This window comes from Triticum aestivum, chromosome 2D (assembly GCF_018294505.1).
Source record: "Triticum aestivum cultivar Chinese Spring chromosome 2D, IWGSC CS RefSeq v2.1, whole genome shotgun sequence".
In the NCBI taxonomy this organism is placed as follows: domain Eukaryota; kingdom Viridiplantae; phylum Streptophyta; class Magnoliopsida; order Poales; family Poaceae; genus Triticum; species Triticum aestivum.
Genome location: NC_057799.1, coordinates 246440554 through 246461650, shown reverse-complemented (window position 1 = coordinate 246461650; position 21097 = coordinate 246440554).

The following is a 21097-nucleotide window of genomic DNA, read 5'->3' as shown; positions in this document are numbered from 1 at the left end:
GGATATACAATGAAAAAGGATGAAGACCGGCAACTAAAATGAATTTGTGAACATGAATGTAATGTCGGTGAGAAAACGTACTCCCCAAGCATAGGCTTTTGGCCTAGCTTGGTGATCACCATCCATAGTATCCATCAGGCCTAGTAGGAAAGTGGCTGGGCTGCGGCACTCGAACGTCCCAAGCCTAGGCCTCACTCTTAACCGCGGACAACTCGTTTCGATAAGAAGTGATATCCGTTGGCATGATGGTGTATCCATTCCGGGGATGAGAGTCAAACAAAGAAGGTGCAGGCAACGGAATAATATCACGAGTATCCTCACTAAATACCAAGTTATAACAAATGTGGTGAGGAGGCTTAGGGTTATCAATAAAGTGGTGATCTACCATGGCCTAGTGATCTAAGTAAATCTTAGGCAGCAAATAATCATTGTGGCATATATTAACAAGAAAATTTCCCGCCAAGCGATTAGCTTAAATACCACCATGAACCTTACCACTAGTTCTGTTAATGTGCAAGCGGTACACAATTATAGCTCCTAGGTTATAAGTGTTGTCACCAAAATGTGTGCGACGTAAAATGGCGAGGTCAGGGGCACTGAGTGTACCACCTTCCACCCTAGCAGTCAAACATTTCCTTATGAAGAAAGCAAAGTAGTGCGCGACGAGAAAATTCAAACTAGTGGCTCAGCCTTTCGACACACCCATTTACTCTCCCATAGTAAAAGTACGGAGGAAGCCTTCAAACCCTTCGGTCAAGGTTCCCTCAATTCCCCAAGTGGTATCTCATGATGTTTAGCATATAAATCAAATCGCGCCATAGGAGGCTCGAGCCTATGCAGGAAATGGAAATTTTGCACAAAGGAGGATGTGGTACTGATCACATTCATCTGCGAGGAAGTCGGTCAACCCAATATTTGTAATGAATTGTGCAACCTCTTGGTGAAATCTCACTTCGTGCATGAAAGCATTGTGTGGACATTAGCACGACTGGTCCTCAGTCCTACGCAGAATATTAAGGTCGCGGTCCGGGGCATCCCCAATGATCCCCTTGGTGCTCCGGCTTGAAGAACCTCTCCGGAAGAAGTTCATTTTCCAACAAACATATTTCTGAAATTTTTGGACAACAAAAAATTGTTAATAAAACTTCAGAAGATTGATAGCAACTACTCATATGGATGTCTAGAGGCTATATTAAGCATTCAAACTACTTCAAACTTTAAAGGATTCAACATGCAAGCTCATTTTCAGTAGCACCAAGAGCAGCAAAATATAATCCACTAAAGAAAAAACTAATTAGAGCAATGGAGAAGTCACATACCAAGGTGCAATCCCTCAAAACAGTTTTGGAAATGGAGCTCCGAGCAAAGAGAATGAAAATCTTAAGTTCGGGAGTAAGAACACGAGAGAGAGTAACCATGATTTTTTTCTGGAGGTAGGTGATGAAGTGGGCTGAATAGGTAAGTGAGTGGGGTCCTGTGGGCCCACAAGGCATCTTGGCGCCCCCTAGGGGGGGGGGGGGTTGGTGCGCCTTGTTGCCTTGTGAGCAACAGGGACACCCCCTGTGATGTATTCAGTGCCAAAAATTCTTATATATGTCAGAAAAAATCATGTTAAATTTTTTATGACATTCTAAGCACTTCTATTTTTGGCCAATTTTTCTATTGCATGGATAATTTAGAAAATAGGGTAATCATGGCATTTTACTTTATTGAACTAGCAATAACACAGAACAAACAGTAGGTATAGAAAGTTGTGCTTACTAAATTCATCGACCACATGCCCTATCCATTAACAAGGTTGATCAAGTCTTATTAACAAACCATTTTCGAGTAACATGAAACCGAAGAATCTTCGTATAACACTAGGTTACCTCAATGGGGATATGCATCTCCCCTACGATAAGATTTTCATATTTCTTTTTGACAGAAGGAAGAGGGAAATCAAAACCTGCAATAGTGATTGTCAAAACTTTTCCAATACAATTGATACCGTTCACTTGGATTTGTTTCTTAGGAAAAATACTGTATGCTCATTACCATTAACATGAAAAGTGAACTTGCTTTTGTTGCAATCAATAACAGCCCCTTTAGTATTCAAAAAGGGACTACCAAGGATAATCAAAATGTTGTCGTCGTCGGGCATATCAAGAATGACAAAGTCTGTTAAGATACTAACATTTGCAACTACAACAAGCATATCCTCACAAATACCGATAGGTATAACAGTTAATGTTATCCATTTGCAAACAGATTTCAGTAGGTGTCAACTTATTCAAATCAAGTCTTCTATATAAAGAGAAAGGCATAAAACTAACACTGGCTCCCAAATCACATAAAGAAGTTTTGACATAACTTCTTTTAATGGAGCATGGTATAGGAGGTATTCCTGGATCACCTAACTTCTTAGGTACTCCACCCTTAAAAGATAATCAAGCATGGTGGAAATTTCAACTTTAGGTATCTTTATTTTACTAGAGACAATATCTTTCATATACTTAGCATATGGGGCCATCTTCAAAATATGAGTCAAATGAGTACGCAAAAAGACTGGCCTAAGCATTTCAGCAAACAGTTCAAATTCTTCCCCATCCTTATTTTTAGGTGGCTTAGTAGGAAAAGGCATGGATTTCTGAGTTCATGGTTTTCTTCCTTTTCCATGTTTTCTAGCAATGAAATCTCTCTCATCATATCCTTTATTCCGGAGGGGTTAATCAAGATCAACAGAAGGTTCCATTTCAACATCATTATCAGGTTCTTTGTCATTATCTTGTTGAGCATCAACACGAACATCATTATTATCATTATCACTAGGTGAATGTTCATTACCAGATTGTGTCTCCGTATCAGAAATAGAAACAACATTACTATTCTGACGGGGTTTTTCTACCACAGGTTCACTAGAAGCATGCAAAGATCTATCATTTTTCTTTTTGGTTTTCTTCTTAGAAGAACTAGGTGCATCATTATTAATTCTCTGAGAATCTTGCTCCATTCTATTAAGATGACCTGTCACAGCCCTAGAAATTGCTTTGTAATTAGTTGCATCAGTGAGCTTCATGCACCATATTTAAATTCTTGGAATTTGAATTGAGAGAACTATAAATCCTCAAAATTAAATCAAGGGCAAAGAACCCTAAAAATTGCATTCAATGAACCCAAAATGCCCTTCATTAATGTCAGGTATTTTCGGCAAGGTTTTTTATCCAAACCAAAAATAATGAACAATTTTTAAGGAATTATTTCGGCACTAAACTTAAATAATATTGTATTCGAAACAGGATCTACATTCTTAATATATATAGAATATATTTCCAAATGTCTTTGAAATATTTGTGTGCATTTGGAAATGTCCAGAAAGTCACATAAAATCATTCCGAGTATTTTGGCACTGGTTAGAACTAATTTGAATTTTAACTCAGTGGCTAAAGGAATAAAAAACAGAACAAAAATAGAAAAGATAGAGAGAGAGAGAGAGCTCACCCATGTGGCCCAGCACTGCAGTAGGCCAAGCCCACAGCGCCGCTGTCTTCAACCTCATGCCAGGCATGAGGGCATGTTCCCGACGCGCGCACGCACGCGCCCCGCCACATCCTGCCTCTCTGCCTGTCTCCTCGTCGCCCTGAGGATGATATTCAACCCCCTCGCTCTCCTCTCACTTTCCCCTCACTCTCTGCTCACTCCCTCTCCCTGTAGTGCCTCTCCCGAGCACCCCGAGTGCAACACCGACAACTGTTTCTTAACTGTATAGCCGCCGCCGTCTCCTCTCCTCCCCGATGTGTCCCTGAGCGCCGTCATGACCTCCCAATCCTCTCCAACGAGTCACACATCTCTGGACGCTCTAGAATGCCAACAAACTGTCGTCTTCCACCTCGGGACGCTAGAGATCGCCACCACTACTCCGTCGCCTCCGAGCCATCCCTGAGGACACTGAGCACCCCTATAGCCTCCTTGTGAGCTCCTCTATCGTTTCCCCAACTCCCCGCACTGATTCCTCGCAGAGCCAATGATTTCATCATGGCCGAAACCCACCGCCGCATGAGCTCAACGCCGGTGCCACTCACCAAGCCACCGTGTCAAGTGACCTCGTGAGTTTCCAAAGACATTGTAGGAGCCAACACACGCCCAGTTCGCATGCTGCAACGCCATATCCGTTGTTGTCCGAGCTCCGGCCGCCGCGGGTGTGCTCGTTGTCGTTGTTTCCGTGCACACCCGCTCCAACCCCGGCCACCAATGGACGCGGCATGCTCCCCTCGTTCGAACGTGCCGCCCCGCGCATCAGACAACGACCTATAGCGCAATCCCGACGTAGACAATCCCAGGATCTGAGGTCACCGGCGGTTAAATGCCGGTGGCTGTTGTGGCTCATTAGATTAGGTGCTAATCAGGTCAAAGCCTCGGTTAATGTGGGATTGGCAGGAATTAGCCACTATGTCACTGACCAGTGGGTCCCACTGGTCAGGTTTGACCCTGGTCAACTCGGTTGACTGCTCACCTAGGGATGACGCAATGCTAACGCAGTAAATCCTTTTCTAGATTTAATTTAATTCAGTTAACCAGGAAATTCCATCAAGTTCTTAAAATTTCTAAAATCATAGAAAATAATCTATAACTCTGATGAAAATAATTTATATATGAAAAATGATCCAAAAAATATGAAGAATCTGTTTATGCCATGTTCATGCATATTCGAGCAAGTTAACATCACCAAATAGGACAATTGATGATTATGGAATATATGGTAATTAGTGCTGGAGTTGGAATTTGTAATATGTTTGAATTCTACTTCAATTAATATGACTAACTATTGCATTAGGTGAATTCAGTACTTTAACATGTCATGATCATACATCATGCTTGTTGCGTTGCATTGATTGTGTTCCTTCTCTATTCGCCGGTGTTGTTCCCTCTCAGTAGCCGACGTTTCGACAATGTGATCGTTCACACCGATGAAGAGCTATACTATCTTCAGAAATTCCAGGCAAGCAAACCCCCTTTGAGCATTCTGATACAATCCCACTGTAACATCCCAAATTTTCAATTTGGAATGTTATACATAGGTCATCATATGCATATCATATTTTACTTGCATTTTGGTTTTGATCCTAGAAATTCTAAGCAACTCAATGACCCACGGAGAGAGTTCGGGATTTCTCTTATTTTCATATTTGAATTTCTCTCAAATATTGAAAAGGGGATCATTTTGGTTTTAATTATTTTTCTCCAAAATATTTCAATAAAAAAAATAAAAGAGCAGACATAAAATGACTTCTCCAAAATAAAAGAAATATTGGAGGAAAAATATTAAAAACAAATAAATATTTTATTTGGATTTTTATTGCTATTTTATTCGAATTAGAAAAATATGCGTTTTTCAAAAATTGCATTTTTTAGGCCAGAAAAATGTTCACTATGTTCTAAATATTTTATTTAGACGGCGAAAATTCTTTTTGGCATTTTACAATTGTTTTTCTATTTATTTAGGATTTTTCTTTTTCAGCAGAATTTATTTATTAAAAAAAGTTCCCGGACCGAACTGGGCCGAAGGCCCAGCCGGCCCGCTGCGCCGCCGCCTTCCCCGCCTCGCCCCGCCGTGCCCTCGCCGGACTCCCGAGGGAGTCCGAGCTTGCCACGCCGCGCCGCCCGACCCCTCCCCAAGTTGGACCCCCCGAGGCTATTTAAGCCCCGCCATCGACACCTCTGCCCTCATCCAGCCCCGCGCCGCCACCTCGTCTCCCGCTGCCGCCGCGGAGCCCCGCCGGAGCCGCCTCACCGTCCACCGCCGTTGACCACGCCGACCCGCCGGTTCTCTTCGGTAAACTGGTAAAAACCGCAAAGCCGACGCCGTGTTTTTTTAAACCCTAGATCGGTTTTTTTAGATCGGTTCGGTTTTATTCGGATTAGGTTATTTTGCGAAGGTTCGTTCGTCAGTTCATTTTAACGAACGAATTCATTCGTCTGCCTCTGTTAGCGGACGTTCTCGGCGTAGTCTTTTTCCTTTTAGTTTATTTTCGGCCAGGGACATATCCGTGATTATTTTTATCGCAGATTAGCCCCTGACCTTCAAACCCTCGCAACTTTTTAACCGTTCGTCCAAATCCAGTGAAACCAATGCCAAAATCTTCGTCTCGAGCACCTCTTATTGGTTAATCAACTTGAACATGGTTTTGTTAATTTAAAATTTGCTTTCCAGCAGATTTGGATTCGAAATTATTTTAACCGTAGTTTCAGTTCCGTAGCTCCGTTTCGATTGATTCTCTATGGAAATCGAAGCTCTTCAGTTGGATTTCATATTTGGATCTTCTTATTTGAGTTTTACCCTTGCATCTATTCTTGAGTGCTTATGTATGCTATTGTTTGTTTGCGATAGAATTTCCGGAGTGCGAAGCGTGCTACTACGAGTCTCTAGGTTTTGTGGATCGTCAGCAAGGCAAGTAACACATTGATCATACCCCTTTATTACCCAGTTTTTATGCATTAGTTACAATCCTCAAACACTGCATGATTAGGATGTGAATAACTTTTGGGTATTGGGAAGTAGATGATGAGGTAGAACCTATTGCCCTTTTATTATCAAACCCTTGGGAGTTACTTCTACGTTATGCTTATATTGCTATGCTACGCTCGTAGACGTGGTTTGGTTTGAGTGATCCATGACAGATGTGAGATTGTTAATTAATGGTTAACTTAAGGTGGTACTTAAATACACATCTGGGTGGATTGGTTGCGGGCACCTGGGGATATACCGGTATTGTCCTTTGGTTCGCCACCGAGGCTCAAAGGGATCATAAGATTATTCATGCTAGAAACTTCCGTGTGCAACCACAAGCTATTATGGGCACTAGCATAGTTGAGTAGGTTGCATGACCTCTTTAAGTGGTGGGCTAGCAGATGTAGGGGAAAGTAGGTGTAACTGTCCACCCAGAGTAAAGAGTTAATGTTTCTGAAAGACTGTGTCTCGGTCATCCGTTTCTCAAACACCATGTAGTGCAAGAAATCTAACGGAGGAGATTGAGTCTTGTGGGGAAAAGTGTGCAAACCTCTGCAGGGTCTACAAACTAATCATGATTAGCCGTGTCCCCGGTTATGGACATCTTGAGTATCTGGTTCTTGGATTATCATGTTGATCTCATCAATCTAAACTAATTTGTTGGGTTAATAATTACTGTTTAATTGGGGTTGAGATGGGGGTACCATTCTCAATGTTTATCAACTACCATGATAGTTAAATAAAATATATTCCTTTGATGTAGGGGAAAATGGGCTTTTCGCAAAACATTATAACCATAGAGCCTCCACCAGCCATATATGCTTGTAGTGATAGCGTTTATTTTGTTCATTTCTCTACTGTGTTATATTACCAGCATATTCCATGTGCTGACCCATTTCGGGCTGCAACATATCATGTTGCAGAGTTTTCAGACGAAGAGTAAGGTGCGCTAGGTCGTTGTCGTGCTCTCAGCTATGCCGTTGGAGTTGATGGACTCACTTTATCGTCCAAGCCTTCCGCTGTTATCTTATTTAGATGGCCTTAAGCCATATTATTGTAATAAGTTCTCTTTTGAGACATTCGATGTAATAAGTGTGTGATTGCACTATGTTATAAATCCTTCAAGTACTGTGTGTGTCAGCATTACCGATCCAGGGATGACACTTATGCACAGAGATTTGACCGTTTGAGGTCGGATCGCTACAAGAGGGTATCAGAGCACACGCAGATTGTAGGACACGACCAGTAAGATGAGCCATAGGTCACTCTTCTCTACTCATTTCTTACTCCTCTCCATTTTCCACTCTATAGGATGGCAGACTCAAGGAACAAGTTTGCACAACCGGTTGAATACACACCTTTTGGGCGACACTTGAAGGAAGTCACTAGGTACCTGAACATAGGAATACCAAGCTTCACTGGGACCTACACCGCCACTTTACCAGAAGAGGAGCGTTGGATGATTCGAGTTCATGTTCCAGGAAGGACATTCATGCCAGTTACTGAGCCCGTAGAGTTTTCCTTTGATGCACCAACCTAGAGTCTAGGAAAGAGCATGGCAGCCCACATCGCCATGGGACGCATCGGCGAAGTTTATCACAAGGATCTTAAGGACACCATCTACCAGATATGTGGGCGCCGAGATGAGAAATGGGAGATGATCAGCACCCGGAGGGACAAGTCCATTGCAACTTTCATCTAGGAGTTAAACCAGCACATACGTTATCAGGAGAACCAAATGCGCGCAAGCATGATAGACCTGAAGAAGGTGATGACCAGGAACATGGAGCTTGAAGAGGAACTCAAGTCTACACGCGACCGATATGAGGAGGAAATCGCAATACTAGTGGAGAAGAATGATGACCTGACAAGGAAGCTAGGAGTGTTCATGGGAGACCCCGCGCCAGGAGGAGATGACGACCCTTCTGAGGACATTCGTTCTGAAGATTACATCATCATCGATGACACCGACTCCGACCCCGACAGTAGTGATGATGATTATGAAGAAGAAGCTGGAGCGGATATCATGGAGTCTTCCACCGATCAAAATTTCTAGTCGACCACCAAATTATCAATAGTAGTAGCCCGAGCACTGTAACGATAGTTAGATCGATTGTATGCCCTTGTTTGAATTGATTTGGTGTGATATGAATGTTTTTGTCTCATGTGCATATGGGTAGTGCTTTCTCACTAGACCTCATTCTATTCTAATCTCTCCCCTCTAAACCCATCAGTTGCCTCCGAGACGTGACCCTGGATTTGTCTTCCCACCAGAGCTCACTCAGTTGATCCAACAGCAGAATGCCTTGATGTAGTTATTAGTCCAGAACAAAGGCAACAACAACAACAACAACAACCCACCGCCAGCACCTCCAGTTGACGACTTAGCCCGTTTTCTAAGGTTACAGCCGCCGGTGTTTTCCAGTAGCACCGAGCCAATAGTTCCTGATGATTGACTACGTTGGATTGGAAGGGAGTTGACCACCGCAGATTGCACAGATGCTGAGAAGGTGCGTTTTGCCACACATCAATTGGATGGACTAGTAGCCTCATGGTGGGAGAATTACACAACCACCTTCCCCATAGCCAATGTCACTTGGGAGCAGTTCCAGCAAGCATTCCGCACAACACATGTCTCAACTGGAGCTATGAGCATGAAGAAGCGTGAGTTTCGCAACTTATGCCAGGGAAACCGTACTATGGGGCAGTACATGGATGAGTTCAGCAAGTTAGCCCGCTATGCCCCAGATGATGTGGCCACAGATGCCGCAAAGCAGGAGAACTTTATGGAAGGGTTGAATGATGAGATGAGTATGCAGTTAATGGTGGCAACATTTAACAACTACCAGGAGTTGGTAGACAAGGATCTTATGATTGAAGGGAAGCAGCAGCAGATTGAGAGCCGCAAAAGGAAATATGGAGAAGGGAAGTACAATTCAGGAGCTCAGCAGAAGCCTTGTTTTACCCCGAACTCGGAAGGACATACCCATAACCATGGAGGCCATACGCACAACGGAGGAAGTTCGCATAACCACAGTGGCCCCAAGAATGGAAATGGAAATGGAGCAGGCAACAACGAGAACCGGTCTAACCCAGCCACACCTGCCAAGAAGGACCAAAGTCACATTACTTGTTTCAAGTGTGGGAAGACTGGACACTATGCCAATGAGTGTCCTGAAGCAAAGAATGGAAATGGCAATGGAAGCTCTGGGAAGAAGCCCAATCCTTTCAATAGGGGACAAGTGAACCACGTTAACGTGGAGGAGGTTGACGAGCAGCCAGATGCAGTTATAGGTAAGTTTTTGGTTAAGTCATTTACTGCAATCGTTCTTTTTGATACTGGTGCATCGCATTCATACATTTCAAGGGGATTTGTGGATAAGTAAAATTGCCCACCAAAGTTCTTAGGACACCCATGTTAGTAAGCTCGCCAGGAGCGGAGTATATGGCAAGCCAAGGATGTTTTCAGATGCCAGTGACCATAGGTAGGCATGTTTTCCCCTCAGACTTAATAATTCTGGAGTCGCAAGGATTGGATGTGATACTAGGAATGGATTGGCTATCGATGTATGGAGGAAACATCGATTGCACCAGTAAGTCAATTCTGCTCACCACCCCGGAGGGAAAAAGGATCAAGTATGTATCCCGGCATGCGCCGAGGAGGACCCAAGTAAATTCTCTCACGGGAGTTGTTCAGGAGGAAGTGCCTGTAGTGAAGGATTACCTGGATGTATTTCCAGAGGAATTACCAGGCATGTCGCCGGACTGAGACATTGAGTTTTTGATAGAGCTGTTGCTAGGCACCAGACCGATATCGAAGAGACCATACCGGATGCCCGCAAATGATCTGGAGGATATAAAGAAGCAGATTAAAGAGTTATTGGAGAAAGGTTACATTTGACGAAGTTCGTCACCGTGGGGAGCCCCAGTGCTCTTAGTTGAGAAGAAGGATGGATCTTTGAGAATGGTTGTTGATTATCATGCATTGAATGAAGTGATGATCAAGAACAAGTACCCACTGCTGATGATCAATGATTTGTTTGACCAGCTGCAAGGAGCTAAAGTATTCTCCAAGATCGATCTGCGATCAGGATACCACCATCTGAAGATCCGAGAACAGGATATACCTAAGACAGCCTTCACCACAAGGTACGGGCTATATGAGTACACGGTTATGTCATTTGGGTTGACTAACTCCCCAGCCAATTTCATGAGTATGATGAATAAGGTGTTCATGGAGTTCTTGGATAAGTTTGTTGTGGTGTTCATTGATGATATCTTGGTGTACTCGAAGAATGAAGAGGAGCACAAGGAGCATTTGCGTTTAGTTCTCGAGAAGCTCAGGGAACACCAGTTGTATGCCAAGTTCAGCAAGTGTGAGTTTTGGTTGAAGGAAGTTGGATTTTTGGCCATGTTATATCAGGAGAAGGTATAGCAGTGGATCCTACCAAGGTTAAGTCTGTCACTGAGTGGTTGGCACCCACCTCAGTTGGTGAGATCCATAGTTTTCTTGGACTCACGGGATATTATCGGAGATTTATTGAGAATTTTTCTAAGATCGCGAAGCCCATGACGGAGTTGTTGAAGAAAGACACTAAGTTTAAGTGGATAGATGAATGTGAGGCAAGTTTTCAGGAGCTGAAGAAATGTTTGGTTACAGCCCCAGTGCTGATTCTGCCGGATATACGCAAGGATTTACAAGTGTATTGCGAAGCTTCTCGCTTAGGACTTGGAGGTGTACTTATGCAAGATGGAAGAGTGGTTTCATATGCCTCACGTCAACTTCGCCCGCATGAGTTGAATTATGCCACGCATGATTTGGAGTTAGCAGCCGTAGTGCATGCAATCAAGACCTAGAGACATTTTCTTATTGGAAACCGTTGTGATGTGTACACGGATCACAAGAGTTTGAAGTACATTTGCACTCAGAAGGAGCTGAATCTTAGGCAAAGGAGATGGTTGGAGCTTATAAAGGATTATGATATGAAGTTGCACTATCATCCAGGCAAGGCCAATGTCGTATCAGACGCTTTGAGCCGGAAGAGTTATGCCAATACCCTCGTAAGCGGAGGATTGCCAAAGGAGTTAGCCAAAGATCTCAGGGAGCTATGTTTGGACATAGTCCCTAAAGGTTTTGTTGCAGCGATGGAGGTTCAGTCAACATTATTGGGAAAGATTCGAGAAGCTCAGAAGGATGATAAGGAGATTGCTGAGATAAAGGAGAAGATGAGCAAAGGAAAAGCCAAAGGTTTTCGTGAGGATGAGCACGACACCTTGTGGTTTGAGGACCGTGTTTATGTGCCCAATAATGCAGATATCAGGAAGTTAATACTGCAGGAAGCTCATGACTCGCCATACTCGATACACCCTGGATACACCAAGATGTATTTGGATTTGAAGGAGCGTTTCTGGTGGACAAGAATGAAGAAGGATATTGCCGAGTATGTAGCCGTATGCGATGTATGTCAGAGTAAAGGCAGAACATCAGAAGCCAGCAGGATTACTGCAGCCTATGCCGATACCCGAATGGAAGTGGGATAAGCTTGGCATGGATTTTATCACCGGATTACCCAGGACCCGATCGGGATAAGATTCTATCTGGGTAGTAGTGGATTGTTGGACCAAAGTAGCTCACTTTATCCCAGTGAAAACCACCTATACCAATGTGAAGTTGGCCAAGATATATATGACCAGGATCATGTGTCTGCATGGAGTTCCAAGGACCATCGTATCAGATAAAGGGACCCAGTTTACTTTGAAGTTTTGGAATCAGCTGCACCAGACTTTGGGTACCAGGCTAGAGTTCAGTACAGCCTTTCATCCGCAGACAGATGGACACACCGAGAGAGTCAATCAGATTCTGGAGGACATGTTGAGAGCTTGTGCGCTAGATTATGGGTCTAGCTGGGATGATAATTTGACCTACGCAGAGTTCTCATACAACGATAGCTACCAGGCCAGTTTGACGATGGCACCTTTTGAAGCTTTGTATGGAAGGAGGTGCAAGACACCGTTAATGTGGGATGAATGAGACCGACAGTTGTTCGGACCAGATTTGATCAAGGAGTCCGAAGAGAAGGTCAAGTTGATTCGCGATAGACTGAAGGTAGCTCAGTCCAGACAGAAGAGTTATGCAGATTCAAAACGCAAGGAGGTAGTCTATGAAATCGGAGACAGAGCATATCTTCGAGTGTCACCTCTGCGAGGAGTTAAAAGCTATGGAGTTCAGGGAAAGTTAGTCCCGAGATATGTAGGACCATACCGAGTTTTGGAACGTATGGGAGAACTAGCCTACAAGTTGGAGTTACATGAAGGACTGTCAGGAGTTCATGATGTGTTTCACGTTTCCCAGTTGAAGAAGTGCCGTGGTGAGTTGCTCGGTGAGATTTTACAGTTTTTCGTAGTTTATATCGAGTCTGTTCTACATACCTATAGTCCATGAAAAAAGCCAAAAAAATTAGGGTTAGTTCATCCTATCCGAACCAATCTGAGCCTTTGCATAATCTTTTCTGTATTTGCTTTGTTGAATTTGCGGTTGCATCGTCGTGTCAAGTTGTTGGTCTTAGCGTCTGTCCTTTAGAGTTTCGATTTCTGTTCACAGGTTGTCACGTCGCCGCTGCCATATATCACCACCGCATCATCATCATCGCTGCTGCCATATACCACCAGCACACCAACTTCATCGTCGCTGCCATATACCACCACCACATATTCACCACCAATCCGAGTCCATATACGCCACCACATATCCGCCGCCATCACGCCAATTCGAGTCCATCTGCAACATATATCTGCCACCAGTCCGAGTTCCACCATATTCATCTCCGCCACCAGTCCGAGTTCCACCAGATTCATCTCCGCCACCAGTCCGAGGTCCACCAGATTCATCTCCGCCACCAGTCCTAGTCCGAGTCCAGTATTTGTTGCTTTGTTCTCGAGTTCCAGATCACGCGATACTTCGAGTCGTGACCAAGTCGGACTCCCCAATTTCTGTGCTACCCGCAAAAGAAAAATAGTTCCAAACTCAATTTTTTTTTCTGTTTTCGAGTCGTGACCTAGTCTGGAAAATTTTGGCTAGGCAGTTTTTAGACCATTTGTAGACTTTTTCAAAAAAAAATGTTGCGGAGCAAAAAAAAGAGGAAAAAGAACTGCAAAAAAGTGAAAAAAGGAAAAAAAATCAAAGCGTGCTCCTCCTTTATTTACGTGCAGCGCCGTGATTTTGTTAGTGTTTTAGGCTCGCGCCTCTAGCACGGTCTAGCCTAGGACCAGCACAGTACCATCGTTGTGCGTTTATTCAACTTTGCATCTCTGAATTGATTATTGCTGACCCTTTTTGCTACCATATTCTAAGCCTTCCCAGCTCCACATACATCTACATCGTGCGTTTGACTCTCCTGGTAATCGCTCTATCCATGCTTTGAGAGTTTTGACTACATCGGTTGCCGATCACCGCCTGCTGCTGGGTAAGAACTGGTAAGAATTTGAGATTTTCTTGACGGATTTGTGACACCCACCACCACCACCACTTGCTAACCATGCCAAGATCACAAGGCGACAAGATTGACTGGGAGAACATAACGAACAAGGAGCTTCATGATAAGTTTTAGCAAATGATGACTGAACAGGTGCAAGATGTGCTGAACAATTTTGAAGAGGCCATGGAGAGGATCACTGGCCTTGAGAAGACGTTCGAAACAAAGCTCGATAACAGATTCAATGAACTGCTTGCGCGTCTTCCACCACCGGCCGCACCTACCACACCTCTGCAACAACAACAACAACAACAACAACAACAACAACAACAACTACGTCCACGTCGTGAAACAGCCCACCGCCGAGCGAGCCGTGTCCTTCTTCAACCTGGCCAAACTGTTGGTGCTGCTGTTGATACTTCTGTGGCTCCTGCTGCTGAGGCGGAGGATGATTATGCGGGAGATTATGAGGATGAGGTTGATAAAAATCAGAACTACGTGCAACCACCAGCACCACAACCACCAGGTCGTCCACATGCAAATAATCTCAATGGTAGGGCTCTCCCTCAGGTACGAGATCATGACCATCCGCCTAAACTGAAATGGAATATTCCACCATTTGAGGGTAGATATGTTCCTGATATGTATCTTACTTGGGAGTTAGAAACTGAACAACGATTTACATGTTTACAATATCCTGAGGAGAGACGTGTTCCTGCTACTGTTTGTGCTTTCACTAGCTTTGCATGTGTTTGGTGGTCTGAACATTGTAGATTATATCCTATTCCAGCTACTTGGGCTGCTTTGAAAACTGTTATGCGTACTCGTTGGGTTCCACCATATTATCAATGTGAATTAATTCAAAAATGGCAGTGTTTAATACAAGGAAAAAATTCTGTAGAAGAATATAACAAAAATTACAAACTGGCATGATTAGATGTGGTATTGTTGAGGAGAATGAAGCTATGCTTTGCGCGTTTTATGGGTGGATTAAATAGAGAGATTCAGACCATTCTAGATTATAAGGAGTATAATAATATCACTTGTTTATTCCATCTTGCTTGTAAAGCTGAACGTGAAGTGCAGGATCGACAGGCATTGGCGCGAACTAACTTTTCTGCAGGTCGATCTTCATCATGTACACCACGTGCATCCTCTACTTCCACTGCACCAGCACCTCCATCAGGTGCCACCTCCAGCCGTGATACAAGAAAGCAGGCACAACCACCACTATCTGCCAAGAGCACACCTGCCGGGGCTACGCAGAGCTCTTCTTCTTCCGTGGCAACAACAGGGACACAAGTGATATTATTTGTCGTCGTTGTAAGGGAAGAGGACATTTTGCGAGATAATGCAAATCTCAGCGTGTGATGATTGCTACTGATGATGGTGGGTATGAGTCCGCTAGTGACTATGATGAGGAGACTTTGGCTCTTATTACACATGAAGAACATGGTGGAGATAATTCTGATCATGAGACGCAATACATGGCTGCTGAAGATGCTGACAGGTATGAATGTTTAATTGCTCAATGTGTTTTGAGTGTGCAGGTTACACAAGCTGAGCAAAACCAGAGGCATAATTTGTTCCATACAAAGGGAGTTGTGAAGGAACGTTCTGTTCGCGTCATCATAGATGGAGGGAGCTGCAACAACTTGGCTAGCATGGAGATGGTGGAGAAGCTATCTCTCACCACAAGACCACATCCACATCCTTACTACATCCAATGGTCCAACAACAGCGGCAAGGTTAAGGTAACACGTACTGTTCGTGTGCATTTTAGTATCTCTACATATGCTGATTATGTTGATTGTGATGTGGTACCTATGCAAGCATGTTCCTTATTACTTGGTAGACCATGGCAATTTGATAAAAATTCTATTCTCCATGGTAGAAACAATCAGTATACTCTTGTTCATAAGGACAAAAATATTACTTTGCTTCCTATGACTCCTGATTCCATTTTGAAAGGTGAAATTAATAGAGCTAATAGAGCAAAACAGGAGCAAAATAAGAGTGAAAATCAGATTGTGGCAAAAGAATTTGAGCAACAAATGAAGCCTAATAATAAACCATCTAGTGTTGCTTCTGAAATTAAATTGAAAAGTGCATGGTTACTTGCCACCAAATCTGATATTGATGATCTAGGTTTTAGCAAATCTGTTTGCTATACTTTTGTGTGCAAAGAGGCATTATTTTCATTCGAGGACGTGCCTTCCTCTTTGCCTCCTGCTGTCACTCACATTTTGCAGGAATTCGCTGACGTCTTTCCATAAGACGTGCCACCGGGATTACCACCTATTCGAGGGATTGAGCATCAAATTGACTTAATTCCTGGTGCATCATTACCCAACCATGCACCATACCGTACCAATCCAGAGGAGACGAAGGAGATTATGTGTCAAGTACAAGAGCTGCTCGACAAAGGTTATATATGCGAATCCCTTAGTCCTTGTTTAGTTCCTATCATTTTAGTGCCAAAAAAGGATGGTACGTCGCGTATCTGCGTTCATTGGAGAGGCATTAATAATATTACTATTCGTTATCGTCATCCCATTCCTAGGCTAGATGATATGCTTGATGAATTGACTGGCTCTACAATATTCTCCAAAGTTGATTTGCATAGTGGATACCATCAAATTCGTATGAAATTGGGAGATGAATGGAAAACAACATTTAAAACTAAGTTTGGATTATATGAGTGGTTAGTCATGCCTTTTGGGTTAACTAATGCACCTAGTACTTTCATGAGATTAATGAACGAAGTTTTACGTGCTTTCATTGGACGATTTGTGGTAGTTTACTTTGATGACATATTGATTTATAGCAAATCTTTGGAGGGACATTTGGAACATTTACGTGCTGTTTTTATTGCTCTATGTGATGCACGCTTGTTTGGTAACCTTGGGAAGTGCACCTTTTGCACCGACCGACTATCTTTTCTTGGCTATGTGGTTACTCCACAGGGGATTGAAGTTGATAAAGCCAAGATTGAAGCTATTGAGAGTTGGCCGCAGCCCAAAACGGTCACACAAGTGAGGAATTTCCTTGGCCTCGCTGGTTTCTATAGGCGTTTTGTGAGAGATTTCAGCACCATTGTTGCACCTCTCAACGAGCTTACAAAGAAGGATGTGCCTTTTGTTTGGGGTACCGCACAGGAAGAAGCCTTCACAGTATTGAAAGATAAGTTGACACATGCTCCTTTACTCCAACTTCCTGATTTTAATAAGACTTTTGAGCTTGAATGTGATGCTAGTGGAATTGGATTAGGAGGTGTGTTATTACAAGATGGCAAACCTGTTGCATACTTTTCTGAAAAATTGAGTGGGCCTAGTCTGAACTATTCTACTTATGATAAAGAATTATATGCTCTTGTTCGGACCTTAGAAACATGGCAACATTATTTATGGCCCAAGGAATTTGTTATACATTCTGATCATGAATCTTTGAAACACATTAAAAGTCAAGCAAAACTGAACCGTAGACATGCTAATTGGGTTGAATTCATTGAGACTTTCCCTTATGTCATTAAACACAAGAAGGGTAAAGAAAATGTTATTGCTGACGCATTGTCTCGTCGTTATACTATGCTTTCACAACTTGACTTTAAAATATTTGGTTTGGAGACCATCAAAGATCAATATGTGAATGATGCTGAATTTAAAGATGTATTGCAGAATTGTAAGGAAGGGAGAACTTGGAACAAGTTCGTTCTTAACGATGGATTTGTGTTTCCTGCTAAAAAGCTATGCATTCCAGCTAGCTCCATTCGTCTTTTGTTGTTGCAGGAGGCGCATGGAGGAGGATTAATGGGGCACTTTGGCATCAAGAAGACGGAGGATATACTTGATACACATTTCTTTTGGCCAAAGATGAGACGAGATGTTGAGCATTTTGTTGCTCGCTGCACTACATGTCAAAAAGCTAAGTCATGTCTCAATCCTCATGGTTTATATTTGCCTTTGCCTGTACCTAGTGTTCCTTGGGAGGAAATATCTATGGACATTGTTTTAGGTTTACCTCGAACAAAGAAGGGGAGGGATAGCATATTTGTTGTCGTGGATAGATTTTCGAAAATGGCACGCTTTATACCATGTCATAAAAGCGATCATGTTGTTAATGTTGCCGATTTGTTCTTTCAGGAAATTATTCGCTTGCATGGTGTGCCAAATACTATCGTTTCAGATCGTGATACTAAATTCCTTAGCCACTTTTGGAGATGTTTACGGGCTAAGTTTGGGACTAAACTGCTTTTTAGTACTACTTGTCACCCCCAAGCTGATGGACAAACTGAAGTAGTCAATAGAACATTGTCTACTATGCTTAGGGCTGTTTTGAAGAATAATAAGAAAATGTGGGAAGAATGCTTGCCTCATATTGAATTTGCTTGTAATCGTTCACTGCAGTCTACTACTAAGATGTGCCCTTTTGAAATTGTGTATGGTTTCCTACCTCGTGCACCTATTGATTTGTTGCCTCTTCCATCTTCGGAGAAGGTTAATTTTGAAGCTAAAGAACATGTTGAATTGATTTTAAAAATGCATGAGTTAACTAAGGAAAACATTGAGCGTATGAATGCTAAATATAAACTTGCTGGAGATAAGGGTAGAAAACATGTTGTGTTTGCACCTGGAGATCTTGTTTGGTTACATTTGCGTAAGGATAGATTTCCTAATTTGCGCAAATAAAAGCTAATGCCACATGCTGATGGTCCTTTTAAGGTGTTTGAGAAAATAAATGATAATGCATATAAACTGGAGCTGCCTGCAGATTTTGGGGTTAGTCCCACTTTTAACATTGCAGATTTGAAGCCTTACTTGGGTGAGGAAAATGAGCTTCCATCGAGGACGACTTCATTTCAAGAAGGGGAGGATGACGAGGACATAATTACCACTGTTACACCCACAGCCCCTGCTGCTATACATACTGGACCAATTACTAGAGCTCGCACATGCCAATGGAATTATCAGGAACTTTTGTTTCTTGGTAATGATTCTAATGTTCATGACAATATGATGCTGCCTAAATTGGATACATTTGTTTTGCTTACAAATGTAGGGCCTAGCATGGATAAGAGGGATGAACACTGGAGCAAGACCAAGCAGGGAGATGATGGCATGCACAAGGGGATCAAGAACGGAGTTACAAGTGATGAATTCAGGACTTTGAAGCCACCATAAGGAGTGCGTGAAGCCTTGGACGAAATATACAAGATGCCACTTCATAAATTTCGTCCAGAGGCTATTCTAGGTGCTGCGTCACTTTATTATTGGGCCAGGCCCATGTATTTTCGAAATACTTAAGTATAGGCTGTTTTTAGAGTCCGTATGTATGGGGAAACAAGAGTTAGGGTTGGTTTCGGACCCCTCCTCCAAGGGCCACGAAATCCCCCCCCCCTCTTCCTCCATATATACAGCCCTTAGGGCGTCGTTTAGACTTTGGGTTTTGTTTAGATTGAAGTTCGCCATAGCTGCAACTTTGCGTACTTCGTTTGTGTTCAACGACTAGACAAAGGCGTCACAGAACCCAACCTTGATCAATAAAGCTTTCCTCTTATATTCGCAATATCCAGATTGCAATCATAGTTTCTTGCTTGTTCTTCATTTGCCTGCAGGAAAGAGACCTTCGTGGTCAGGTTGATCGTGCTCCGGCGTGGTCAATAACCTCTCGGAGTTGGTTTAGCGATTGCTAAGGCGCGACGTCCTCGCACGTTCGTAGTCGGATCGTCAAAGTCGACTTCATCCAAAACGATAGCCACAATCTCATCGAAAGACGGGACACCTTTGCCTCTATCAAGAGTTGGGATTTCCTTTATTTTCATATTTGAATTTCTCTCAAATATTGAAAAGGGGATCATTTTGGTTTTAATTATTTTTCTCCAAAATATTTTAATAAAAATAAATAAAAGAGCAGACATAAAATGACTTCTCCGAAATAAAATAAATATTGGAGGAAAAATATTAAAAACAAATAAATATTTTATTGGGATTTTTATTGCTATTTTATTCGAATTAGAAAAAAATATGCATTTTTCAAAAATTGCATTTTTAGGCCAGAAAAATGTTCACTATGTTCTAAATATTTTATTTAGACGGTGAAATTTGTTTTTGGCATTTTTAGATTTTTTATATTTATCTAGCATTTTTCTTTTTCAGCGGAATTTATTTTATAAAAAAAAGTTCCCGGAACGAATTGGGCCGAAGGCCCAGCCGGCCCGCTGCGCCGCCGCCTTCCCCGCCTCGCCCCGCCGTGCCCTCGCCGACGCCGCGCCGCCCGACCCCTCCCCAAGTCGGACCCCCCGAGGCTATTTAAGCCGCCGCCCCCGACCCCTCTCCCTTGTCCTGCCCCGCCGCCGCAACCACCGCCGCCGCAGCCGCCGCCCCGCGCCGCGCCGCAACCGCGGAGCCCCGCCGGAGCCGCCTCGCCGTCCGCCGCCGTTGACCACGCCGACCTACCGGTTTTCTTCGGTAAACCGGTAAAAACCGCAAAGCCGCCGCCGTGTTTTTTGAAAACCCTAGATCGGTTTTTTTCAGATCGGTTCGGTTTTCTTGGTTTTATTCGGATTAGGTTATTTTGCGAACGTTCGTTCGTTAGTTCATTTTAACGAACGAATTCGTTCGTTTGCCTCTGTTAGCGAATGATCGCGCCATAGTATTTTTCTTTCAGTTTATTTTTGACGAAGGACCTATCCGCGATTATTTTTATCGCAAATTAGCCCCTGATCTTCAAACCCTCGCAACTTTTTAACCGTTCGTCCAAATCCAGTGAAACCAACGCCAAAAATCTTCATCTCGAGCCCCTCTTTCTGGTTAATCAACTTGAACATGGTTTTGAAAATTTAAAATTTGGTTTGCAGCAGATTTGAATTCGAAGTTTTTTGACCGTAGTTTCAGTTCCGTAGCTCCGATTCGATTGATTCTTTTTGGAAATCGAAGCTCTTCAGTTGGGTTTCAGATTTGGATATTCTTATTTGAGTTTTACGCTTGCATATATGCTTGAGTGCTTATGTATGCTATTGTTTGTTTGTGATAGAATTCCCGGAGTGCGAAGCGTGCTACTACGAGTCTCTAGGTTTTGCGGATCGTCAGCAAGGCAAGTAACACATTGATCATACCCCTTTATTACCCAGTTTTTATGC